A 25,478-nucleotide genomic window follows, 5' to 3' on the forward strand; every position below is an offset into this window, starting at 1 on the left:
GTTGTCCAAAACCCGTTCTTTTTGAATATAATAACAATGGAAAAGGCAGGAGAGTGGTAAAGTACTGTTTTCTCTAAGTCTGAATGCTGCCCACACTGTGCCTGCATGGTGCGGCTTGCATCTTCGCCTTTGGGAAGCTGCCGCTCGCCGATTCTCCCGGAGGCGAAGAAGCGGCTTCTTTGCGCACAACATTGTGGCGAGCGCAGGGAGCTCCTGAGAGCGGTTTGTGCCGAACGAAGCCCGGGACCGGCACTTAGCTTCGGAGAGCTGCGTATCTGCATCTTCTTCGTGTCTTGCCGCTCAACACTCAGCAAAATCTTTTCCACCATATCTTGCAAAGAGAAACTCTGCCAGTACAGAAAACATCCAAAATCTTGTTCTAAAGCTTGCACGGAGGTCTGCAAAGAGTTTTGCAAGAATGGATGATAGTTGTCCAAAACTCGTTCTTTTCAAATATAATAACAATGGAAAAGGCAGGAGAGTGGTAAAGTACTGGTTTCTCTAAGTCTGAATGCTGCCCATACTGTGCCTGCATGGTGCGGCTTGCATCTTCGCCTTTGGGAAGCTGCCGCTCGCCTATTCTCCCAGAGGCGAAGAAGCGGCTTCTTTGCGCACAACATTGTGGCGAGCGCAGGGAGCTCCTGAGAGCGGTTTGTGCCGAACGAAGCCCGGGACCGGCACTTAGCTTCGGAGAGCTGCGTATCTGCGTCTTCTGCGTGTCTTGCCGCTCAACACTCAGCAAAAAGCTTTTCCACCATATCTTGCAAAGAGAAACTCTGCCAGTAATGAAAACATCCAAAATCTTGTTCTAAAGCTTGCACGGAGGTCTGCAAAGAGTTTCGCAAGAATGAAAGATAGTTGTCCAAAACTCATTCTTTTCGAATATAATAACAATGGAAAAGGCAGGAGAGTGGTAAAGTACTGGTTTCTCTAAGTCTGAATGCTGCCCACACTGTGCCTGCATGGTGCGGCTGGCACCTTCGCCTTTGGGAAGCTGCCGCTCGCCGATTCTCCCAGAGGCGAAGAAGCGGCTTCTTTGCGCACAACATTGTGGCGAGCGCAGGGAGCTCCTGAGAGCGGTTTGTGCCGAACGAAGCCCAGGACCGGCACTTAGCTTCGGAGAGCTGCGTATCTGCGTCTTCTGCGTGTCTTGCCGCTCAAAACTCAGCAAAAGCTTTTCCACCATATCTTGCAAAGAGAAACTCTGCCAGTAAAGAAAACATCCAAAATCTTGTTCTAAAGCTTGCACGGAGGTCTGCAAAGAGTTTTGCAAGAATGAAAGGTAGTTGTCCAAAACTCGTTCTTTTCCAATATAATAACAATGGAAAAGGCAGGAGAGTGGTAAAGTACTGGTTTCTCTAAGTCTGAATGCTGGCCACACTGAGCCTGCATGGTGCGGCTTGCACATTCGCCTTTGGGAAGCTGCCACTCGCCGATTCTCCCGGAGGCGAAGAAGCGGCTTCTTTGCGCACAACATTGTGGCGAGCGCAGGGAGCTCCTGAGAGCGGTTTGTGCCGAACGAAGCCAGGGACCGGCACTTAGCTTCGGAGAGCTGCGTATCTGCGTCTTCTGCGTGTCTTGCCGCTCAACACTCAGCAAAAAGCTTTTCCACCATATCTTGCAACGAGAAACTCTGCCAGTAAAGAAAACATCCAAAATCTTGTTCTAAAGCTTGCACGGAGGTCTGCAAAGAGTTTTGCAAGAATGAAAGCTAGTTGTCCAAAACTCGTTCTTTTCCAATATAATAACAATGGAAAAGGCAGGAGAGTGGTAAAGTACTGGTTTCTCTAAGTCTGAATGCTGCCCACACTGTGCCTGCATGGTGCGGCTTGCATCTTCGCCTTTGGGAAGCTGCCGCTCGCCGATTCTCCCGGAGGCGAAGAAGCGGCTTCTTTGCGCACAACATTGTGGCGAGCGCAGGGAGCTCCTGAGAGCGGTTTGTGCCGAACGAAGCCCGGGACCGGCACTTAGCTTCGGAGAGCTGCGTATCTGCGTCTTCTGCGTGTCTTGCCGCTCAACCCTCAGCAAAAAGCTTTTCCACCATATCTTGCAAAGAGAAACTCTGCCAGTAAAGAAAACATCCAAAATCTGGTTCTAAAGCTTGCACGGAGGTCTGCAAAGAGTTTTGCAAGAATGAAAGGTAGTTGTCCAAAACTCGTTCTTTTCGAATATAATAACAATGGAAAAGGCAGGAGAGTGGTAAAGTACTGGTTTCTCTAAGTCTGAATGCTGCCCACACTGTGCCTGCGTGGTGCGGCTTGCATCTTCGCCTTTGGGAAGCTGGCGCTCGCCGATTCTCCCGGAGGCGAAGAAGCGGCTTCTTTGCGCTCAACATTGTGGCGAGCGCAGGGAGCTCCTGAGAGCGGTTTGTGCCGAACGAAGCCCGGGACCGGCACTTAGCTTCGGAGAGCGGCATATCTGCGTCTTCTGCGTGTCTTGCCGCTCAACACTCAGCAAAATCTTTTCCACCATATCTTGCAAAGAGAAACTCTGCCAGTAAAGAAAACATCCAAAATCTTGTTCTAAAGCTTGCACGGAGGTCTGCAAAGAGTTTTGCAAGAATGAAAGGTAGTTGTCCAAAACTCGTTCTTTTCCAATATAATAACAATGGAAAAGGCAGGAGAGTGGTAAAGTACTGGTTTCTCTAAGTCTGAATGCTGCCCATACTGTGCCTGCATGGTGCGGCTTGCATCTTCGCCTTTGGGAAGCTGCCGCTCGCCTATTCTCCCAGAGGCGAAGAAGCGGCTTCTTTGCGCACAACATTGTGGCGAGCGCAGGGAGCTCCTGAGAGCGGTTTGTGCCGAACGAAGCCCGGGACCGGCACTTAGCTTCGGAGAGCTGCGTATCTGCGTCTTCTGCGTGTCTTGCCGCTCAACACTCAGCAAAAAGCTTTTCCACCATATCTTGCAAAGAGAAACTCTGCCAGTAATGAAAACATCCAAAATCTTGTTCTAAAGCTTGCACGGAGGTCTGCAAAGAGTTTCGCAAGAATGAAAGATAGTTGTCCAAAACTCATTCTTTTCGAATATAATAACAATGGAAAAGGCAGGAGAGTGGTAAAGTACTGGTTTCTCTAAGTCTGAATGCTGCCCACACTGTGCCTGCATGGTGCGGCTGGCACCTTCGCCTTTGGGAAGCTGCCACTCGCCGATTCTCCCAGAGGCGAAGAAGCGGCTTCTTTGCGCACAACATTGTGGCGAGCGCAGGGAGCTCCTGAGAGCGGTTTGTGCCGAACGAAGCCCAGGACCGGCACTTAGCTTCGGAGAGCTGCGTATCTGCGTCTTCTGCGTGTCTTGCCGCTCAAAACTCAGCAAAAGCTTTTCCACCATATCTTGCAAAGAGAAACTCTGCCAGTAAAGAAAACATCCAAAATCTTGTTCTAAAGCTTGCACGGAGGTCTGCAAAGAGTTTTGCAAGAATGAAAGGTAGTTGTCCAAAACTCGTTCTTTTCCAATATAATAACAATGGAAAAGGCAGGAGAGTGGTAAAGTACTGGTTTCTCTAAGTCTGAATGCTGGCCACACTGAGCCTGCATGGTGCGGCTTGCACATTCGCCTTTGGGAAGCTGCCACTCGCCGATTCTCCCGGAGGCGAAGAAGCGGCTTCTTTGCGCACAACATTGTGGCGAGCGCAGGGAGCTCCTGAGAGCGGTTTGTGCCGAACGAAGCCAGGGACCGGCACTTAGCTTCGGAGAGCTGCGTATCTGCGTCTTCTGCGTGTCTTGCCGCTCAACACTCAGCAAAAAGCTTTTCCACCATATCTTGCAAAGAGAAACTCTGCCAGTAAAGAAAACATCCAAAATCTTGTTCTAAAGCTTGCACGGAGGTCTGCAAAGAGTTTTGCAAGAATGAAAGGTAGTTGTCCAAAACTCGTTCTTTTCCAATATAATAACAATGGAAAAGGCAGGAGAGTGGTAAAGTACTGGTTTCTCTAAGTCTGAATGCTGCCCACACTGTGCCTGCATGGTGCGGCTTGCACCTTCGCCTTTGGGAAGCTGCCGCTCGCCGATTCTCCCGGAGGCGAAGAAGCGGCTTCTTTGCGCACAACATTGTGGCGAGCGCAGGGAGCTCCTGAGAGCGGTTTGTCCGAACGAAGCCCGGGACCGGCACTTAGCTTCGGAGAGCTGCATATCTGCGTCTTCTGCGTGTCTTGCCGCTCAACACTCAGCAAAATCTTTTCCACCATATCTTGCAAAGAGAAACTCTGCCAGTAAAGAAAACATCCAAAATCTTGTTCTAAAGCTTGCACGGAGGTCTGCAAAGAGTTTTGCAAGAATGAAAGGTAGTTGTCCAAAACTCGTTCTTTTCCAATATAATAACATCGGAAAAGGCAGGAGAGTGGTAAAGTACTGGTTTCTCTAAGTCTGAATGCTGCCCACACTGTGCCTGCGTGGTGCGGCTTGCATCTTCGCCTTTGGGAAGCTGTCGCTCGCCGATTCTCCCGGAGGCGAAGAAGCGGCTTCTTCGCACACAGAGCATTGGGCCGGTTGCGGTGAGCACCTAAGAGCGGCTTCTGCCGAAAGAAGCCGTGGACCGGCACTTAGCTTCGGAGAGCTGCGTATCTGCGTCTTCTGCGTGTCTTGCCGCTCAACACTCAGCAAAAAGCTTTTCCACCTTATCTTGCAAAGAGAAACTCTGCCAGTAAAGAAAACATCCAAAATCTTGTTCTAAAGCTTGCACGGAGGTCTGCAAAGAGTTTTGCAAGAATGAAAGGTAGTTGTCCAAAACTCGTTCTTTTCGAATATAATAACAATGGAAAAGGCAGGAGAGTGGTAAAGTACTGGTTTCTCTAAATCTGAATGCTGCCCACTCGGCGCCTGCATGGTGCGGCTTGCATCCTCGCCTTTGGGAAGCTGCCACTCGCCGATTCTCCCGGAGGCGAAGAAGCGACTTCTTTGCTCACAGAGCATTGGGCCGGTCGCGGTGACCACCTAAGAGCGGCTTCTGCCGAACGAAGCCCGGGACCGGCACTTAGCTTCGGAGAGCTGCGTATCTGCGTCTTCTGCGTGTCTTGCCGCTCAACACTCAGCAAAAAGCTTTTCCACCATATCTTGCAAAGAGAAACTCTGCCAGTAAAGAAAACATCCAAAATCTTGTTCTAAAGCTTGCACGGAGGTCTGCAAAGAGTTTTGCAAGAATGAAAGGTAGTTGTCCAAAACTCGTTCTTTTCCAATATAATAACAATGGAAAAGGCAGGAGAGTGGTAAAGTACTGGTTTCTCTAAGTCTGAATGCTGCCCACACTGTGCCTGCATGGTGCGGCTTGCATCTTCGCCTTTGGGAAGCTGCCGCTCGCCGATTCTCCCGGAGGCGAAGAAGCGGCTTCTTTGCGCACAACATTGTGGCGAGCGCAGGGAGCTCCTCAGAGCGGTTTGTGCCGAACGAAGCCCGGTACCGGCACTTAGCTTCGGAGAGCTGCGTATCTGCGCCTTCTGCGTGTCTTGCCGCTCAACACTCAGCAAAATCTTTTCCACCATATCTTGCAAAGAGAAACTCTGCCAGTAAAGAAAACATCCAAAATCTTGTTCTAAAGCTTGCACGGAGGTCTGCAAAGAGTTTTGCAAGAATGAAAGGTAGTTGTCCAAAACTCGTTCTTTTCAAATATAATAACAATGGAAAAGGCAGGAGAGTGGTAAAGTACTGGTTTCTCTAAGTCTGAATCCTGCCCACACTGTGCCTGCGTGGTGCGGCTTGCACCTTCGCCTTTGGGAAGCTGCCGCTCGCCGATTCTCCCGGAGGCGAAGAAGCGGCTTCTTTGCGCACAACATTGTGGCGAGCGCAGGGAGCTCCTGAGAGCGGTTTGTGCTGAACGAAGCCCGGGACCGGCACTTAGCTTCGGAGAGCTGCGTATCTGCGTCTCCTGCGTGTCTTGCCGCTCAACCCTCAGCAAAAAGCTTTTCCACCATATCTTGCAAAGAGAAACTCTGCCAGTAAAGAAAACATCCAAAATCTTGTTCAAAAGCTTGCACGGAGGTCTGCAAAGAGTTTTGCAAGAATGAAAGGTAGTTGTCCAAAACTCGTTCTTTTCCAATATAATAACAATGGAAAAGGCAGGAGAGTGGTAAAGTACTGGTTTCTCTAAGTCTGAATGCTGCCCACACTGTGCCTGCATGGTGCGGCTTGCACCTTCGCCTTTGGGAAGCTGCCGCTCGCCGATTCTCCCGGAGGCGAAGAAGCGGCTTCTTTGCGCACAACATTGTGGCGAGCGCAGGGAGCTCCTGAGAGCGGTTTGTGCCGAACGAAGCCCGGGACCGGCACTTAGCTTCGGAGAGCTGCGTATCTGCGTCTTCTGCGTGTCTTGCCGCTCAACACTCAGCAAAAAGCTTTTCCACCATATCTTGCAAAGAGAAACTCTGCCAGTAAAGAAAACATCCAAAATCTGGTTCTAAAGCTTGCACGGAGGTCTGCAAAGAGTTTTGCAAGAATGAAAGGTAGTTGTCCAAAACTCGTTCTTTTCCAATATAATAACAATGGAAAAGGCAGGAGAGTGGTAAAGTACTGGTTTCTCTAAGTCTGAATGCTGCCCACACTGTGCCTGCGTGGTGCGACTTGCATCTTCGCCTTTGGGAAGCTGCCGCTCGCCGATTCTCCCGGAGGCGAAGAAGCGGCTTCTTCGCACACAGAGCATTGGGCCGGTTGCGGTGAGCACCTAAGAGCGGCTTCTGCCGAAAGAAGCCGTGGACCGGCACTTAGCTTCGGAGAGCTGCGTATCTGCGTCTTCTGCGTGTCTTGCCGCTCAACACTCAGCAAAAAGCTTTTGCACCATATCTTGCAAAGAGAAACTCTGCCAGTAAAGAAAACATCCAAAATCTTGTTCTAAAGCTTGCACGGAGGTCTGCAAAGAGTTTTGCAAGAATGAAAGGTAGTTGTCCAAAACTCGTTCTTTTCGAATATTATAACAATGGAAAAGGCAGGAGAGTGGTAAAGTACTGGTTTCTCTAAATCTGAATGCTGCCCACTCGGCGCCTGCATGGTGCGGCTTGCATCTTCGCCTTTGGGAAGCTGCCGCTCGCCGTTTCTCCCGGAGGCGAAGTAGCGGCTTCTTTGCGCACAACATTGTGGCGAGCGCAGGGAGCTCCTGAGAGCGGTTTGTGCCGAACGAAGCCCGGGACCGGCACTTAGCTTCGGAGAGCTGCGTATCTGCGCCTTCTGCGTGTCTTGCTGCTCAACACTCAGCAAAATCTTTTCCACCATATCTTGCAAAGAGAAACTCTGCCAGTAAAGAAAACATCCAAAATCTTGTTCTAAAGCTTGCACGGAGGTCTGCAAAGAGTTTTGCAAGAATGAAAGGTAGTTGTCCAAAACTCGTTCTTTTCCAATATAATAACAATGGAAAAGGCAGGAGAGTGGTAAAGTACTGGTTTCTCTAAGTCTGAATGCTGCCCACACTGTGCCTGCGTGGTGCGGCTTGCATCTTCGCCTTTGGGAAGCTGCCGCTCGCCGATTCTCCCGGAGGCGAAGAAGCGGCTTCTTTGCGCACAACATTGTGGCGAGCGCAGGGAGCTCCTGAGAGCGGTTTGTGCCGAACGAAGCCCGGGACCGGCACTTAGCTTCGGAGAGCTGCGTATCTGCGTCTTCTGCGTGTCTTGCCGCTCAACACTCAGCAAAAAGCTTTTCCACCATATCTTGCAAAGAGAAACTCTGCCAGTAAAGAAAACATCCAAAATCTTGTTCGAAAGCTTGCACGGAGGTCTGCAAAGAGTATTGCAAGAATGAAAGGTAGTTGTCCAAAACTCGTTCTTTTCGAATATAATAACAATGGAAAAGGCAGGAGAGTTGTAAAGTAATGGTTTCTCTAAGTCTGAATGCTGCCCACACTGTGCCTGCGTGGTGCGGCTTGCATCTTCGCCTTTGGGAAGCTGTCGCTCGCCGATTCTCCCAGAGGCGAAGAAGCGGCTTCTTCGCACACAGAGCATTGGGCCGGTTGCGGTGAGCACCTAAGAGCGGCTTCTGCCGAAAGAAGCCGTGGACCGGCACTTAGCTTCGGAGAGCTGCGTATCTGCGTCTTCTGCGTGTCTTGCCGCTCAACACTCAGCAAAAAGCTTTTCCACCATATCTTGCAAAGAGAAACTCTGCCAGTAAAGAAAACATCCAAAATCTTGTTCTAAAGCTTGCACGGAGGTCTGCAAAGAGTTTTGCAAGAATGAAAGGTAGTTGTCCAGAACTCGTTCTTTTCCAATATAATAACAATGGAAAAGGCAGGAGAGTGGTAAAGTACTGGTTTCTCTGAGTCTGAATGCTGCCCACACTGTGCCTGCGTGGTGCGGCTTGCACCTTGGCCTTTGGGAAGCTGCCGCTCGCCGATTCTCCCGGAGACGAAGAAGCGGCTTCTTTTCGCACAACATTGTGACGAGCGCAGGGACCTCCTGAGAGCGGTTTGTGCCGAACGAAGCCCGGGACCGGCACTTAGCTTCGGAGAGCTGCGTATCTGCGTCTTCTGCGTGTCTTGCCGCTCAACACTCAGCAAAAAGCTTTTCCACCATATCTTGCAAAGAGAAACTCTGCCAGTAAAGAAAACATTCGAAATCTTGTTCGAAAGCTTGCACGGAGGTCTGCAAAGAGTATTGCAAGAATGAAAGGTAGTTGTCCAAAACTCGTTCTTTTCGAATATAATAACAATGGAAAAGGCAGGAGAGTGGTAAAGTACTGGTTTCTCTAAGTCTGAATGCTGCCCACACTGTGCCTGCGTGGTGCGGCTTGCATCTTCGCCTTTGGGAAGCTGTCGCTCGCCGATTCTCCCAGAGGCGAAGAAGCGGCTTCTTCGCACACAGAGCATTGGGCCGGTTGTGGTGAGCACCTAAGAGCGGCTTCTGCCGAAAGAAGCCGTGGACCGGCACTTAGCTTCGGAGAGCTGCGTATCTGCGTCTTCTGCGTGTCTTGCCGCTCAACACTCAGAAAAAATCTTTTCCACCATATCTTGCAAAGAGAAACTCTGCCAGGAAAGAAAACATCCAAAATCTTGTTCTAAAGCTTGCACGGAGGTCTGCAAAGAGTTTTGCAAGAATGAAAGGTAGTTGTCCAAAACTCGTTCTTTTCCAATATAATAACAATGGAAAAGGCAGGAGAGTGGTAAAGTACTGGTTTCTCTAAGTCTGAATGCTGCCCACACTGTGCCTGCATGGTGCGGCTTGCACCTTCGCCTTTGGGAAGCTGCCGCTCGCCGATTCTCCCGGAGGCGAAGTAGCGGCTTCTTTGCGCACAACATTGTGGCGAGCGCAGGGAGCTCCTGAGAGCGGTTTGTGCCGAACGAAGCCCGGGACCGGCACTTAGTTTCGGAGAGCTGCGTATCTGCGCCTTCTGCGTGTCTTGCTGCTCAACACTCAGCAAAATCTTTTCCACCATATCTTGCAAAGAGAAACTCTGCCAGTAAAGAAAACATCCAAAATCTTGTTCTAAAGCTTGCACGGAGGTCTGCAAAGAGTTTTGCAAGAATGAAAGCTAGTTGTCCAAAACTCGTTCTTTTCCAATATAATAACAATGGAAAAGGCAGAAGAGTGGTAAAGTACTGGTTTCTCTAAGTCTGAATGCTGCCCACACTGTGCCTGCGTGGTGCGGCTTGCATCTTCGCCTTTGGGAAGCTGCCGCTCGCCGATTCTCCCGGAGGCGAAGAAGCGGCTTCTTCGCACACAGAGCATTGGGCCGGTTGCGGTGAGCACCTAAGAGCGGCTTCTGCCGAAAGAAGCCGTGGACCGGCACTTAGCTTTGGAGAGCTGCGTATCTGCGTCTTCTGCGTGTCTTGCCGCTCAACACTCAGTAAAAATCTTTTCCACCATATCTTGCAAAGAGAAACTCTGCCAGTAAAGAAAACATCCAAAATCTTGTTCTAAAGCTTGCACGGAGGTCTGCAAAGAGTTTTGCAAGAATGAAAGGTAGTTGTCCAACACTCGTTCTTTTCCAAAATAATAAATATTGAAAAGGCCGGAGACTGGTAAAGTACTGGTTTCTCTAAGTCTGAATGCTGCCCACACTGTGCCTGCATGGTGTGGCTTGCACCTTCGCCTTTGGGAAGCTGCCGCTCGCCGATTCTCCCGGAGGCGAAGAAGCGGCTTCTTTGCGCACAACATTGTGGCGAGCGCAGGGAGCTCCTGAGAGCGGTTTGTGCCGAACGAAGCCCGGGACCGGCACTTAGCTTCGGAGAGCTGCGTATCTGCGTCTTCTGCGTGTCTTGCCGCTCAACACTCAGCAAAAAGCTTTTCCACCATATCTTGAAAAGAGAAACTCTGCCAGTAAAGAAAACATCCAAAATCTTGTTCTAAAGCTTGCACGGAGGTCTGCAAAGAGTTTTGCAAGAATGAAAGGTAGTTGTCCAAAACTCGTTCTTTTCGAATATAACAACAATGGAAAAGGCAGGAGAGTGGTAAAGTACTGGTTTCTCTAAGTCTGAATGCTGCCCACACTGTGCCTGCGTGGTGCGGCTTGCATCTTCGCCTTTGGGAAGCTGCCGCTCGCCGATTCGCCCAGAGGCGAAGAAGCGGCTTCTTCGCACACAGAGCATTGGGCCGGTCGCAGTGAGCACCTAAGAGCGGCTTCTGCCGAAAGAAGCCGTGGACCGGCACTTAGCTTCGGAGAGCTGCGTATCTGCGTCTTCTGCGTGTCTTGCCGCTCAACACTCAGCAAAAAGCTTTTCCACCATATCTTGCAAAGAGAAACTCTGCCAGTAAAGAAAACATCCAAAATCTTGTTCTAAAGCTTGCACGAAGGTCTGGAAAGAGTTTTGCAAGAATGAAAGGTAGTTGTCCAAAACTCGTTCTTTTCCAATATAATAACAATGGAAAAGGCAGGAGAGTGGTAAAGTACTGGTTTCTCTAAGTCTGAATGCTGCCCACACTGTGCCTGCATGGTGCGGCTTGCACCTTCGCCTTTGGGAAGCTGCCGCTCGCCGATTCTCCCGGAGGCGAAGAAGCGGCTTCTTCGCACACAGAGCATTGGGCCGGTTGCGGTGAGCACCCAAGAGCGGCTTCTGCCGAAAGAAGCCGTGGACCGGCACTTAGCTTCGGAGAGCTGCGTATCTGCGTCTTCTGCGTGTCTTGCCGCTCAACACTCAGTAAAAATCTTTTCCACCATATCTTGCAAAGAGAAACTCTGCCAGTAAAGAAAACATCCAAAATCTTGTTCTAAAGCTTGCACGGAGGTCTGCAAAGAGTTTTGCAAGAATGAAAGGTAGTTGTCCAAAACTCGTTCTTTTCGAATATAATAACAATGGAAAAGGCAGGAGAGTGGTAATGTACTGGTTTCTCTAAGTCTGAATACTGCCCACACTGTGCCTGCATGGTGCGGCTTGCACCTTCGCCTTTGGGAAGCTGCCACTCGCCGATTCTCCCGGAGGCGAAGAAGCGGCTTCTTTGCGCACAACATTGTGGCGAGCGCAGGGAGCTCCTGAGAGCGGTTTGTGCCGAACGAAGCCCGGGACCGGCACTTAGCTTCGGAGAGCTGCGTATCTGCGTCTTCTGCATGTCTTGCCGCTCAACACTCAGCAAAAAGCTTTTCCACCATATCTTGCAAAGAGAAACTCTGCCAGTAAAGAAAACATCAAAAATCTTGTTCTAAAGCTTGCACGGAGGTCTGCAAAGAGTTTTGCAAGAATGAAAGCTAGTTGTCCAAAACTCGTTCTTTTCCAATATCATAACAATGGAAAAGGCAGGAGAGTGGTAAAGTACTGGTTTCTCTAAGTCTGAATGCTGCCCACACTGTGCCTGCGTGGTGCGGCTTGCATCTTCGCCTTTGGGAAGCTGCCGCTCGCCGATTCGCCCGGAGGCGAAGAAGCGGCTTCTTCGCACACAGAGCATTGGGCCGGTCGCGGTGAGCACCTAAGAGCGGCTTCTGCCGAAAGAAGCCGTGGACCGGCACTTAGCTTCGGAGAGCTGCGTATCTGCGTCTTCTGCGTGTCTTGCCGCTCAACACTCAGCAAAAAGCTTTTCCACCATATCTTGCAAAGAGAAACTCTGCCAGTAAAGAAAACATCCAAAATCTTGTTCTAAAGCTTGCACGGAGGTCTGCAAAGAGTTTTGCAAGAATGAAAGGTAGTTGTAGAAAACTCGTTCTTTTCGAATATAACAACAATGGAAAAGGCAGGAGAGTGGTAAAGTACTGGTTTCTCTAAGTCTGAATGCTGCCCACACTGTGCCTGCATGGTGCGGCTTGCACCTTCGCCTTTGGGAAGCTGCCGCTCGCCGATTCTCCCGGAGGCGAAGTAGCGGCTTCTTTGCGCACAACATTGCGGCGAGCGCAGGGAGCTCCTGAGAGCGGTTTGTGCCGAACGAAGCCCGGGACCGGCACTTCGCTTCGGAGAGCTGCGTATCTGCGCCTTCTGCGTGTCTTGCCGCTCAACACTCAGCAAAAAGCTTTTCCACCATATCTTGCAAAGAGAAACTCTGCCAGTAAAGAAAACATCAAAAATCTTGTTCTAAAGCTTGCACGGAGGTCTGCAAAGAGTTTTGCAAGAATGAAAGGTAGTTGTCCAAAACTCGTTCTTTTCCAATATAATAACAATGGAAAAGGCAGGAGAGTGGTAAAGTACTGGTTTCTCTAAGTCTGAATGCTGCCCACACTGTGCCTGCGTGGTGCGGCTTGCATCTTCGCCTTTGGGAAGCTGTCGCTCGCCGATTCTCCCAGAGGCGAAGAAGCGGCTTCTTCGCACACAGAGCATTGGGCCGGTTGCGGTGAGCACCTAAGAGCGGCTTCTGCCGAAAGAAGCCGTGGACCGGCACTTAGCTTCGGAGAGCTGCGTATCTGCGTCTTCTGCGTGTCTTGCCGCTCAACACTCAGCAAAAAGCTTTTCCACCATATCTTGCAAAGAGAAACTCTGCCAGTAAAGAAAACATCCAAAATCTTGTTCTAAAGCTTGCACGGAGGTCTGCAAAGAGTTTTGCAAGAATGAAAGGTAGTTGTCCAAAACTCGTTCTTTTCGAATATAATAACAATGGAAAAGGCAGGAGAGTGGTAAAGTACTGGTTTCTCTAAGTCTGAATGCTGCCCACACTGTGCCTGCATGGTGCGGCTTGCACCTTCGCCTTTGGGAAGCTGCCGCTCGCCGATTCTCCCGGAGGCGAAGAAGCGGCTTCTTTACGCACAACACTGTGGCGAGCGCAGGGAGCTCCTGAGAGCGGTTTCTGCCGAACGAAGCCCGGGACCGGCACTTAGCTTCGGAGAGCTGCGTATCTGCGTCTTCTGCGTGTCTTGCCGCTCAACACTCAGCAAAAAGCTTTTCCACCATATCTTGCAAAGAGAAACTCTGCCAGTAAAGCAAACATCCAAAATCTTGTTCTAAAGCTTGCACGGAGGTCTGCAAAGAGTTTGGCAAGAATGAAAGGTAGTTGTCCAAAACTCGTTCTTTTCCAATATCATAACAATGGAAAAGGCAGGAGAGTGGTAAAGTACGGGTTTCTCTAAGTCTGAATGCTGCCCACACTGTGCCTGCGTGGTGCGGCTTGCATCTTCGCTTTTGGGAAGCTGCCGCTCGCCGATTCGCCCGGAGGCGAAGAAGCGGCTTCTTCGCACACAGAGCATTGGGCCGGTCGCGGTGAGCACCTAAGAGCGGCTTCTGCCGAAAGAAGCCGTGGACCGGCACTTAGCTTCGGAGAGCTGCGTATCTGCGTCTTCTGCGTGTCTTGCCGCTCAACACTCAGCAAAAAGCTTTTCCACCATATCTTGCAAAGAGAAACTCTGCCAGTAAAGAAAACATCCAAAATCTTGTTCTAAAGCTTGCACGGAGGTCTGCAAAGAGTTTTGCAAGAATGAAAGCTAGTTGTCCAAAACTCGTTCTTTTCGAACATAATAACAATGGAAAAGGCAGGAGAGTGGTAAAGTACTGGTTTCTCTAAGTCTGAATGCTGCCCACACTGTGCCTGCATGGTGTGGCTTGCACCTTCGCCTTTGGGAAGCTGCCGCTCGCCGATTCTCCCGGAGGCGAAGAAGCGGCTTCTTCGCACACAGAGCATTGGGCCGGTCGCGGTGAGAACCTAAGAGCGGCTTCTGCCGAAAGAAGCCGTGGACCGGAACTTAGCTTCGGAGAGCTGGGTATCTGCGTCTTCTGCGTGTCTTGCCGCTCAACACTTAGCAAAATCTTTTCCACCATATCTTGCAAAGAGAAACTCTGCCAGTAAAGAAAACATCCAAAATCTTGTTCTAAAGCTTGCACGGAGGTCTGCAAAGAGTTTTGCAAGAATGAAAGGTAGTTGTCCAAAACTCGTTCTTTTCGAATATAATAACAATGGAAAAGGCAGGAGAGTGGTAAAGTACTGTTTTCTCTAAGTCTGAATGCTGCCCACACCGTGCCTGCATGGTGCGGCTTGCATCTTCGCCTTTCGGAACCTGCCACTCGCCGATTCTCCCGGAGGCGAAGAAGCGGCTTCTTTGCGCACAACATTGTGGCGAGCGCAGGGAGCTCCTGAGAGCGGTTTGTGCCGAACGAAGCCCGGGACCGGCACTTAGCTTCGGAGAGCTGCGTATCTGCGTCTTCTGTGTGTCTTGCCACTCAACACTCAGCAAAAAGCTTTTCCACCATATCTTGCAAAGAGAAACTCTGCCAGTAAAGAAAACATCCAAAATCTTGTTCTAAAGCTTGCACGGAGGTCTGCAAAGAGTTTTGCAAGAATGAAAGGTAGTTGTCCAAAACTCGTTCTTTTCGAATATAATAACAATGGAAAAGGCAGGAGAGTGGTAAAGTACTGGTTTCTCTAAGTCTGAATGCTGCCCACACTGTGCCTGCATGGTGCGGCTTGCACCTTCGCCTTTGGGAAGCTGCCGCTCGCCGATTCTCCCGGAGGCGAAGAAGCGGCTTCTTTGCGCACAACATTGCGGCGAGCGCAGGGAGCTCCTGAGAGCGGTTTGTGCCGAACGAAGCCCGGGACCGGCACTTAGCTTTGGAGAGCTGCGTATCTGCGCCTTCTGCGTGTCTTGCCGCTCAACACTCAGCAAAAAGCTTTTCCACCATATCTTGCAAAGAGAAACTCTGCCAGTAAAGAAAACATCCAAAATCTTGTTCTAAAGCTTGCACGGAGGTCTGCAAAGAGTTTTGCAAGAATGAAAGCTAGTTGTCCAAAACTCGTTCTTTTCCAATATAATAACAATGGAAAAGGCAGGAGAGTGGTAAAGTACTGGTTTCTCTAAGTCTGAATGCTGCCCTCACTGTGCCTGCGTGGTGCGGCTTGCATCTTCGCCTTTGGGAAGCTGTCGCTCGCCAATTCTCCCAGAGGCGAAGAAGCGGCTTCTTCGCACACAGAGCATTGGGCCGGTTGCGATGAGCACCTAAGAGCGGCTTCGGCCGAAAGAAGCCGTGGACCGGCACTTAGCTACGGAGCGCTGCGTATCTGCGTCTTCTGCGTGTCTTGCCGCTCAACACTCAGTAAAAAACTTTTCCACCATATCTTGCAACGAGAAACTCTGCCAGTAAAGAAAACATCCAAAATCTTGTTCTAAAGCTTGCACGGAGGTCTGCAAAGAGTTTTGCAAGAATGAAAGGTAGTTGTCCAAAACTCGTTCTTTTCGAATATAATAACAATGGAAAAGGCAGGAGAGTGGTAATGTACTGGTTTCTCTAAGTCTGAATGCTGCCCACACTGTGCCTGCATGGTGCGGCTTGCACCTTCGCCTTTGGGAAGCTGCCGCTCGCCGATTCTCCCGGAGGCGAAGAAGCGGCTTCTTTGCGCACAACATTGCGGCGAGCGCAGGGAGCTCCTGAGAGCGGTTTGTGCCGAACGAAGCCCGGGACCGGCACTTAGCTTCGGAGAGCTGCGTATCTGCGCCTTCTGCGTGTCTTGCCGCTCAACACTCAGCAAAAAGCTTTTCCACCATATCTTGCAAAGAGAAACTCTGCCAGTAAAGAAAACATCCAAAATCTTGTTCTAAAGCTTGCACGGAGGTCTGCAAAGAGTTTTGCAAGAATGAAAGCTAGTTGTCCAAAACTCGTTCTTTTCCAATATAATAACAATGGAAAAGGCAGGAGAGTGGTAAAGTACTGGTTTCTCTAAGTCTGAATGCTGCCCTCACTGTGCCTGCGTGGTGCGGCTTGCATCTTCGCCTTTAGGAAGCTGTCGCTCGCCGATTCTCCCAGAGGCGAAGAAGCGGCTTCTTCGCACACAGAGCATTGGGCCGGTTGCGGTGAGCACCTAAGAGCGGCTTCTGCCGAAAGAAGCCGTGGACCGGCACTTAGCTTCGGAGAGCTGCGTATCTGCGTCTTCTGCGTGTCTTGCCGCTCAACACTCAGGAAAAATCTTTTCCACCATATCTTGCAAAGAGAAACTCTGCCAGTAAAGAAAATATCCAAAATCTTGTTCTAAAGCTTGCAGGGAGGTCTGCAAAGAGTTTTGCAAGAATGAAAGGTAGTTGTCCAAAACTCGTTCTTTTCGAATATAATAACAATGGAAAAGGCAGGAGAGTGGTAATGTACTGGTTTCTCTAAGTCTGAATGCTGCCCACACTGTGCCTGCATGGTGCGGCTTGCACCTTCGCCTTTGGGAAGCTGCCGCTCGCCGATTCTCCCGGAGGCGAAGAAGCGGCTTCTTTGCGCACAACACTGTGGCGAGCGCAGGGAGCTCCTGAGAGCGGTTTGTGCCGAACGAAGCCCGGGACCGGCACTTAGCTTCGGAGAGGTGCGTATCTGCGTCTTCTGCGTGTCTTGCCGCTCAACACTCAGCAAAAAGGTTTTCCACCATATCTTGCAAAGAGAAACTCTGCCAGTAAAGAAAACATCCAAAATCTTGTTCTAAAGCTTGCACGGAGGTCTGCAAAGAGTTTTGCAAGAATGAAAGCTAGTTGTCCAAAACTCGTTCTTTTCCAATATCATAACAATGGAAAAGGCAGGAGAGTGGTAAAGTACTGGTTTCTCTAAGTCTGAATGCTGCCCACACTGTGCCTGCGTGGTGCGGCTTGCATCTTCGACTTTGGGAAGCTGTCGCTCGCCGATTCTCCCAGAGGCGAAGAAGCGGCTTCTTCGCACACAGAGCATTGGGCCGGTTGCGGTGAGCACCTAAGAGCGGCTTCTGCCGAAAGAAGCCGTGGACCGGCACTTAGCTTCGGAGAGCTGCGTATCTGCGTCTTCTGCGTGTCTTGCCGCTCAACACTCAGTAAAAATCTTTTCCACCATATCTTGCAAAGAGAAACTCTGCCAGTAAAGAAAACATCCAAAATCTTGTTCTAAAGCTTGCACGGAGGTCTGCAAAGAGTTTTGCAAGAATGAAAGCTAGTTGTCCAAAACTCGTTCTTTTCCAATATCATAACAATGGAAAAGGCAGGAGAGTGGTAAAGTACTGGTTTCTCTAAGTCTGAATGCTGCCCACACTGTGCCTGCGTGGTGCGGCTTGCATCTTCGCCTTTGGGAAGCTGCCGCTCGCCGATTCGCCCGGAGGCGAAGAAGCGGCTTCTTCGCACACAGAGCATTGGGCCGGTCGCGGTGAGCACCTAAGAGCGGCTTCTGCCGAAAGAAGCCGTGGACCGGCACTTAGCTTCGGAGAGCTGCGTATCTGCGTCTTCTGCGTGTCTTGCCGCTCAACACTCAGCAAAAAGCTTTTCCACCATATCTTGCAAAGAGAAACTCTGCCAGTAAAGAAAACATCCAAAATCTTGTTCTAAAGCTTGCACGGAGGTCTGCAAAGAGTTTTGCAAGAATGAAAGGTAGTTGTCCAAACCGCGTTCTTTTCGAATATAATAACAATGGAAAAGGCAGGAGAGTGGTAAAGTACTGGTTTCTCTAAGTCTGAATGCTGGCCACACTGTGCCTGCATGGTGCGGCTTGCACCTTCGCCTTTGGGTAGCCGCCGCTCGCCGATTCTCCCGGAGGCGAAGAAGCGGCTTCTTTGCGCACAACATTGCGGCGAGCGCAGGGAGCTCCTGAGAGCGGTTTGTGCCGAACGAAGCCCGGGACCGGCACTTAGCTTCGGAGAGCTGCGTATCTGCGCCTTCTGCGTGTCTTGACGCTCAACACTCAGCAAAAAGCTTTTCCACCATATCTTGCAAAGAGAAACTCTGCCAGTAAAGAAAACATCCAAAATCTTGTTCTAAAGCTTGCACGGAGGTCTGCAAAGAGTTTTGCAAGAATGAAAGCTAGTTGTCCAAAACTCGTTCTTTTCCAATATAATAACAATGGAAAAGGCAGGAGAGTGGTAAAGTACTGGTTTCTCTAAGTCTGAATGCTGCCCTCACTGTGCCTGCGTGGTGCGGCTTGCATCTTCGCCTTTAGGAAGCTGTCGCTCGCCGATTCTCCCAGAGGCGAAGAAGCGGCTTCTTCGCACACAGAGCATTGGGCCGGTTGCGGTGAGCACCTAAGAGCGGCTTCTGCCGAAAGAAGCCGTGGACCGGCACTTAGCTTCGGAGAGCTGCGTATCTGCGTCTTCTGCGTGTCTTGCCGCTCAACACTCAGTAAAAATCTTTTCCACCATATCTTGCAAAGAGAAACTCTGCCAGTAAAGAAAATATCCAAAATCTTGTTCTAAAGCTTGCAGGGAGGTCTGCAAAGAGTTTTGCAAGAATGAAAGGTAGTTGTCCAAAACTCGTTCTTTTCGAATATAATAACAATGGAAAAGGCAGGAGAGTGGTAATGTACTGGTTTCTCTAAGTCTGAATGCTGCCCACACTGTGCCTGCATGGTGCGGCTTGCACCTTCGCCTTTGGGAAGCTGCCGCTCGCCGATTCTCCCGGAGGCGAAGAAGCGGCTTCTTTGCGCACAACACTGTGGTGAGCGCAGGGAGCTCCTGAGAGCGGTTTGTGCCGAACGAAGCCCGGGACCGGCACTTGGCTTCGGAGAGCTGCGTATCTGCGTCTTCTGCGTGTCTTGCCGCTCAACACTCAGCAAAAAGGTTTTCCACCATATCTTGCAAAGAGAAACTCTGCCAGTAAAGAAAACATCCAAAATCTTGTTCTAAAGCTTGCACGGAGGTCTGCAAAGAGTTTTGCAAGAATGAAAGCTAGTTGTCCAAAACTCGTTCTTTTCCAATATCATAACAATGGAAAAGGCAGGAGAGTGGTAAAGTACTGGTTTCTCTAAGTCTGAATGCTGCCCACACTGTGCCTGCGTGGTGCGGCTTGCATCTTCGACTTTGGGAAGCTGTCGCTCGCCGATTCTCCCAGAGGCGAAGAAGCGGCTTCTTCGCACACAGAGCATTGGGCTGGTTGCGGTGAGCACCTAAGAGCGGCTTCTGCCGAAAGAAGCCGTGACCGGCACTTAGCTTCGGAGAGCTGCGTATCTGCGTCTTCTGCGTGTCTTGCCACTCAACACTCAGTAAAAATCTTTTCCACCATATCTTGCAAAGAGAAACTCTGCCAGTAAAGAAAACATCCAAAATCTTGTTCTAAAGCTTGCACGGAGGTCTGCAAAGAGTTTTGCAAGAATGAAAGCTAGTTGTCCAAAACTCGTTCTTTTCCAATATCATAACAATGGAAAAGGCAGGAGAGTGGTAAAGTACTGGTTTCTCTAAGTCTGAATGCTGCCCACACTGTGCCTGCGTGGTGCGGCTTGCATCTTCGCCTTTGGGAAGCTGCCGCTCGCCGATTCGCCCGGAGGCGAAGAAGCGGCTTCTTCGCACACAGAGCATTGGGCCGGTCGCGGTGAGCACCTAAGAGCGGCTTCTGCCGAAAGAAGCCGTGGACCGGCACTTAGCTTCGGAGAGCTGCGTATCTGCGTCTTCTGCGTGTCTTGCCGCTCAACACTCAGCAAAAAGCTTTTCCACCATATCTTGCAAAGCGAAACTCTGCCAGTAAAGAAAACATCCAAAATCTTGTTCTAAAGCTTGCACGGAGGTCTGCAAAGAGTTTTGCAAGAATGAAAGGTAGTTGTCCAAAACTCGTTCTTTTCGAATATAATAACAATGGAAAAGGCAGGAGAGTGGTAAAGTACTGGTTTCTCTAAGTCTGAATGCTGGCCACACTGTGCCTGCATGGTGCGGCTTGCACCTTCGCCTTTGGGTAGCCGCCGCTCGCCGATTCTCCCGGAGGCGAAGAAGCGGCTTCTTTGCGCACAACATTGCGGCGAGCGCAAGGACCTCCTGAGAGCGGTTTGTGCCGAACGAAGCCCGGGACCGGCACTTAGCTTCGGAGAGCTGCGTATCTGCGCCTTCTGCGTGTCTTGCCGCTCAACACTCAGCAAAAAGGTTTTCCACCATATCTTGCAAAGAGAAACTCTGCCAGTAAAGAAAACATCCAAAATCTTGTTCTAAAGCTTGCACGGAGGTCTGCAAAGAGTTTTGCAAGAATGAAAGCTAGTTGTCCAAAACTCGTTCTTTTCCAATATAATAACAATGGAAAAGGCAGGAGAGTGGTAAAGTACTGGTTTCTCTAAGTCTGAATGCTGCCCTCACTGTGCCTGCGTGGTGCGGCTTGCATCTTCGCCTTTGGGAAGCTGTCGCTCGCCGATTCTCCCAGAGGCGAAGAAGCGGCTTCTTCGCGCACAGAGCATTGGGCCGGTTGCGGTGAGCACCTAAGAGCGGCTTCTGCCGAAAGAAGCCGTGGACCGGCACTTAGCTTCGGAGAGCTGCGTATCTGCGTCTACTGCGTGTCTTGCCGCTCAACACTCAGTAAAAATCTTTTCCAGCATATCTTGCAAAGAGAAACTCAGCCAGTAAAGAAAACATCCAAAATCTTGTTCTAAAGCTTGCACGGAGGTCTGCAAAGAGTTTGGCAAGAATGAAAGGTAGTTGTCCAAAACTCGTTCTTTTCCAATATCATAACAATGGAAAAGGCAGGAGAGTGGTAAAGTACTGGTTTCTCTAAGTCTGAATGCTGCCCACACTGTGCCTGCGTGGTGCGGCTTGCATCTTCGCCTTTGGGAAGCTGCCGCTCGCCGATTCGCCCGGAGGCGAAGAAGCGGCTTCTTCGCACACAGAGCATTGGGCCGGTCGCAGTGAGCACCTAAGAGCGGCTTCTGCCGAAAGAAGCCGTGGACCGGCACTTAGCTTCAGAGAGCTGCGTATCTGCGTCTTCTGCGTGTCTTGCCGCTCAACACTCAGCAAAAAGCTTTTCCACCATATCTTGCAAAGAGAAACTCTGCCAGTAAAGAAAACATCCAAAATCTTGTTCTAAAGCTTGCACGGAGGTCTGCAAAGAGTTTTGCAAGAATGAAAGGTAGTTGTCCAAAACTCGTTCTTTTCGAATATAACAACAATGGAAAAGGCAGGAGAGTGGTAAAGTACTGGTTTCTCTAAGTCTGAATGCTGCCCACACTGTGCCTGCATGGTGCGGCTTGCACCTTCGCCTTTGGGAAGCTGCCGCTCGCCGATTCTCCCGGAGGCGAAGAAGCGGCTTCTTTGCGCACAACATTGTGGCGAGCGCAGGGAGCTCCTGAGAGCGGTTTGTGCCGAACGAAGCCCGGGACCGGCACTTAGCTTCGGAGAGCTGCGTATCTGCGCCTTCTGCGTGTCTTGCCGCTCAACACTCAGCAAAAAGGTTTTCCACCATATCTTGCAAAGAGAAACTCTGCCAGTAAAGAAAACATCCAAAATCTTGTTCTAAAGCTTGCACGGAGGTCTGCAAAGAGTTTTGCAAGAATGAAAGGTAGTTGTCCAAAACTCGTTCTTTTCGAATATAATAACAATGGAAAAGGCAGGAGAGTGGTAAAGTACTGGTTTCTCTAAGTCTGAATGCTGCCCACACTGTGCCTGCGTGGTGCGGCTTGCATCTTCGCCTTTGGGAAGCTGCCGCTCGCCGATTCTCCCGGAGGCGAAGAAGCGGCTTCTTCGCACACAGAGCATTGGGCCGGCTGCAGTGAGCACCTAAGTGCGGCTTCTGCCGAAAGAAGCCGTGGACCGGCACTTAGCTTCGGAGAGCTGCGTATCTGCGCCTTCTGCGTGTCTTGCCGCTCAACACTCAGCAAAAAGCTTTTCCACCATATCTTGCAAAGAGAAACTCTGCCAGTAAAGAAAACATCCAAAATCTTGTTCTAAAGCTTGCACGGAGGTCTGCAAAGAGTTTTGCAAGAATGAAAGCTAGTTGTCCAAAACTCGTTCTTTTCCAATATAATAACAATGGAAAAGGCAGGAGAGTGGTAAAGTACTGGTTTCTCTAAGTCTGAATGCTGCCCACACCGTGCCTGCATGGTGCGGCTTGCACCTTCGCCTTTGGGAAGCTGCCGCTCGCCGATTCTCCCGGAGGCGAAGAAGCGGCTTCTTCGCACACAGAGCATTGGGCCGGTCGCGGTGAGCACCCAAGAGCGGCTTCTGCCGAAAGAAGCCGTGGACCGGCACTTAGCTTCGGAGAGCTGCGTATCTGCGTCTTCTGCGTGTCTTGCTGCTCAACGCTCAGCAAAAAGCTTTTCCACAATATCTTGCAAAGAGAAACGCTGCCAGGAAAGAAAACATCCAAAATCTTGTTCTAAAGCTTGCACGGAGGTCTGCAAAGAGTTTTGCAAGAATGAAAGGTAGTTGTCCAAAACTCGTTCTTTTCCAATATAATAACAATGGAAAAGGCAGGAGAGTGGTAAAGTACTGGTTTCTCTAAGTCTGAATGCTGGCCACACTGTGCCTGCATGGTGCAGCTTGCACCTTCGCCTTTGGGAAGCTGCCGCTCGCCGATTCTCCCGGAGGCGAAGAAGCGGCTTCTTTGCGCACAACATTGTGGCGAGCGCAGGGACCTCCTGAGAGCGGTTTGTGCCGAACGAAGCCCGGGACCGGCACTTAGCTTCGGAGAGCTGCGTATCTGCGTCTTCTGCGTGTCTTGCCGCTCAACACTCAGCAAAAAGCTTTTCCACCATATCTTGCAAAGAGAAACTCTGCCAGTAAAGAAAACATCCAAAATCTTGTTCTAAAGGTTGCACGTCGGTCTGCAAAGAGTTTTGCAAGAATGAAAGGTAGTTGTCCAAAACTCGTTCTTTTCCAATATAATAACAATGGAAAAGGCAGGAGAGTGGTAAAGTACTGGTTTCTCTAAGTCTGAATGCTGCCCACACTGTGCCTGCATGGTGCGGGTTGCATCTTCGCCTTTGGGAAGCTGCCGCTCGCCGATTCTCCCGGAGGCGAAGAAGCGGCTTCTTTGCCCTCAACATTGTGGCGAGCGCAGGGAGCTCCTGAGAGCGGTTTGTGCCGAACGAAGCCCCGGACCGGCACTTAGCTTCGGAGAGCTGCGTATCTGCGCCTTCTGCGTGTCTTGCCGCTCAACACTCAGCAAAATCTTTTCCACCATATCTTGCAAAGAGAAACTCTGCCAGTAAAGAAAACATCCAAAATCTTGTTCTAAAGCTTGCACGGAGGTCTGCAAAGAGTTTTGCAAGAATGAAAGCTAGTTGTCCAAAACTCGTTCTTTTCCAATATAATAACAATGGAAAAGGCAGGAGAGTGGTAAAGTACTGGTTTCTCTAAGTCTGAATGCTGCCCACACTGTGCCTGCGTGGTGCGGCTTGCATCTTCGCCTTTGGGAAGCTGCCGCTCGCCGATTCTCCCGGAGGCGAAGAAGCGGCTTCTTCGCACACAGAGCATTGGGCCGGTTGCGGTGAGCACCTAAGAGCGGCTTCTGCCGAAAGAAGCCGTGGACCGACACTTAGCTTCGGAGAGCTGCGTATCTGCGTCTTCTGCGTGTCTTGCCGCTCAACACTCAGCAAAAAGCTTTTCCAGCATATCTTGCAAAGAGAAACTCTGCCAGTAAAGAAAACATCCAAAATCTTGTTCTAAAGCTTGCACGGAGGTCTGCAAAGAGTTTTGCAAGAATGAAAGGTAGTTGTCCAAAACTCGTTCTTTTCCAATATAATAACAATGGAAAAGGCAGGAGAGTGGTAAAGTACTGGTTTCTCTAAGTCTGAATGCTGCCCACACTGTGCCTGCATGGTGCGGCTTGCACCTTCGCCTTTGGGAAGCTGCCGCTCGCCGATTCTCCCGGAGGCGAAGAAGCGGCTTCTTCGCACACATCACTGTGGCGAGCGCAGGGAGCTCCTGAGAGCGGTTTGTGCCGAACGAAGCCCGGGACCGGCACTTAGCTTCGGAGAGCTGCGTATCTGCGTCTTCTGCGTGTCTTGCCGCTCAACACTCAGCAAAAAGCTTTTCCACCATATCTTGCAAAGAGAAACTCTGCCAGTAAAGAAAACATCCAAAATCTTGTTCTAAAGCTTGCACGGAGGTCTGCAAAGAGTTTGGCAAGAATGAAAGGTAGTTGTCCAAAACTCGTTCTTTTCCAATATAATAACAATGGAAAAGGCAGGAGAGTGGTAAAGTACTGGTTTCTCTAAGTCTGAATGCTGCCCACACTGTGCCTGCATGGTGCGGCTTGCATCTTCGCCTTTGGGAAGCTGCCGCTCGCCGATTCTCCCGGAGGCGAAGAAGCGGCTTCTTTGCGCTCAACATTGTGGCGAGCGCAGGGAGCTCCTGAGAGCGGTTTGTGCCGAACGAAGCCCCGGACCGGCACTTAGCTTCGGAGAGCTGCGTATCTGCGCCTTCTGCGTGTCTTGCCGCTCAACACTCAGCAAAATCTTTTCCACCATATCTTGCAAAGAGAAACTCTGCCAGTAAAGAAAACATCCAAAATCTTGTTCTAAAGCTTGCACGGAGGTCTGCAAAGAGTTTTGCAAGAATGAAAGGTAGTTGTCCAAAACTCGTTCTTTTCCAATATAATAACAATGGAAAAGGCAGGAGAGTGGTAAAGTACTGGTTTCTCTAAGTCTGAATGCTGCCCACACTGTGCCTGCGTGGTGCGGCTTGCATCTTCGCCTTTGGGAAGCTGCCGCTCGCCGATTCTCCCGGAGGCGAAGAAGCGGCTTCTTTGCGCTCAACATTGTGGCGAGCGCAGGGAGCTCCTGAGAGCGGTTTGTGCCGAACGAAGCCCCGGACCGGCACTTAGCTTCGGAGAGCTGCGTATCTGCGCCTTCTGCGTGTCTTGCCGCTCAACACTCAGCAAAATCTTTTCCACCATATCTTGCAAAGAGAAACTCTGCCAGTAAAGAAAACATCCAAAATCTTGTTCTAAAGCTTGCACGGAGGTCTGCAAAGAGTTTTGCAAGAATGAAAGCTAGTTGTCCAAAACTCGTTCTTTTCCAATATAATAACAATGGAAAAGGCAGGAGAGTGGTAAAGTACTGGTTTCTCTAAGTCTGAAAGCTGCCCACACTGTGCCTGCGTGGTGCGGCTTGCATCTTCGCCTTTGGGAAGCTGCCGCTCGCCGATTCTCCCGGAGGCGAAGAAGCGGCTTCTTCGCACACAGAGCATTGGGCCGGTTGCGGTGAGCACCTAAGAGCGGCTTCTGCCGAAAGAAGCCGTGGACCGGCACTTAGCTTCGGAGAGCTGCGTATCTGCGTCTTCTGCGTGTCTTGCCCCTCAACACTCAGCAAAAAGCTTTTCCACCATATCTTGCAAAGAGAAACTCTGCCAGTAAAGAAAACATCCAAAATCTTGTTCTAAAGCTTGCACGGAGGTCTGCAAAGAGTTTTGCAAGAATGAAAGGTAGTTGTCCAAAACTCGTTCTTTTCCAATATAATAACAATGGAAAAGGCAGGAGAGTGGTAAAGTACTGGTTTCTCTAAGTCTGAATGCTGCCCACACTGTGCCTGCATGGTGCGGCTTGCATCTTCGCCTTT

The sequence above is a fragment of the Molothrus aeneus genome, chromosome W, assembly GCF_037042795.1.
Source record: "Molothrus aeneus isolate 106 chromosome W, BPBGC_Maene_1.0, whole genome shotgun sequence".
NCBI lineage: Eukaryota > Metazoa > Chordata > Aves > Passeriformes > Icteridae > Molothrus > Molothrus aeneus.